The sequence below is a fragment of the Poecilia reticulata genome, unplaced genomic scaffold (genome assembly GCF_000633615.1).
Source record: "Poecilia reticulata strain Guanapo unplaced genomic scaffold, Guppy_female_1.0+MT scaffold_264, whole genome shotgun sequence".
NCBI classification, from domain to species: domain Eukaryota; kingdom Metazoa; phylum Chordata; class Actinopteri; order Cyprinodontiformes; family Poeciliidae; genus Poecilia; species Poecilia reticulata.
Window position 1 is genome coordinate 189,835 of NW_007615046.1, and position 1,614 is coordinate 191,448.

Here is a 1,614-nt window from a genome sequence, read left to right on the forward strand (position 1 = left end):
CCTCTGTCCCAGCGGACGCCTCCTGTCCTCTGTCCCAGCGGACGCCTCCTGTCCTCTGTCCCAGCGGACGCCTCCTGTCCTCTGTCCCAGCGGACGCCTCGCCTCCTGTCCTCTGTCCCAGCGGACGCCTCCTGTCCTCTGTCCTCACAGTGAGAGAGTGAAACCAGCTGCCTCTGCAGGGGGCTGGGCTCACCCTACAGGACGGTGTCTTCTGGGAAGGGACACCATGCCAGACACCCTCCCTGTCTACAAATTTGAGAAGACGGATTGATGACCTTGTTAAAAGTTAAATTTAATTCTGAAGGTTTTGTGTTTGTGGATCAGAGGTTGTTCTTCATCCCCGGTGGTGATGATGATGTATTTTCTGTGTTGTCAGCAGAGACTCGTCCATGTGTCCCCATGTGTCCCCATGTGTCCCCATGTGTCCCCATGTGTCCTGCTCCACTCAGTGACTGTGTAGCTTTTGTACATTTTAAATAAACTATCTTCTCTTTTCTGTTAAATTCATTTTGTGTTTTCATTGGAGTCAGATGTTACAATTAGCAGGTTTTCAGATTTTCAGCAGGACTTTGACTAGGCCGTTCTAACCATCCCATAATATTTCTGGCTGCATGTTCAGGCTAGTTGTCCTGCTGGAAGGTGAACTTTAACCCCAATCTCAGGTCTGCTGCTGCCAGGTTTTTTCGGGGACTGTCCGGGTTTTTCTCCATCCATCTTCCCACAGCATGATGCTGCCAACRGCATGTTTCACTGTGGTTGCTGTTAGAGCTTCTTCCACCCAGCTGGACTCTGTTTAGGGGTATCAGAGTACGGGGGTCCACTCTTTTTCAGGTTATCTTTCCTTACAATCTGATCAATGTTGGTCTAGTCAAATCCACAGAAGGATGAAGATGCGAGAGGCTGGACTAGAGAAACTAGAGCAGAACTCTGATGAGCTCAGAGAAGCTGACAGCTGATTGGTCACTGCCTGCTGGAGGGAGAATGAGCAGGAAGAGACATTTCAGCAGATCCAGCCTGCAGCATCCAGAGGACGGACCAACCATCTCTGAGCAGAGCTACTAACGAAGGAAGGAGAACAGGAAGTGGTTCCGGTCCAGCAGATGAGCTGCTGGTTCTGAGAGCTGGATGCGCTAACAGCTAGCAGTTCTCCAGGCAACACCTCGAAGGGTTAAAAGTCTTCTGGACCACCTGTGGGCTTCGTAGCAGGTCAGTCCTTATCTGTGACGTCTCCAGTGTAATGAATGCTGGGAGATGAAGTTCCCACAGTCCCTGACCAACATGGCAGCCGCAGGTTTCAGAGCTGCTGAGTGTAGCGACAGTCAGATCCTGACAGGAAGGGATTGAATGTTCTGGTGCCGATCAGGTTCTGCTGGTTCTGCGGACCACAGAGATTATCATSGTGGGGTTTTCACRTCAATGAGTGGAAACGGTTATTGGTCCTCTGACTGATTCAGCAGACGGTTGGACTGATGAGTCCAGCAGGTCGAAGGAGGAGAGTGGTGGTTCTGTTGACCCGGGTCGGCTGATCCGACTCAGTTTCCAGTCCAAACAAAACCTATCAGGGTTCTTGAGAGGTGATCAAATCAGAGCTGGAGTCGGTCCAGAATCCAACTG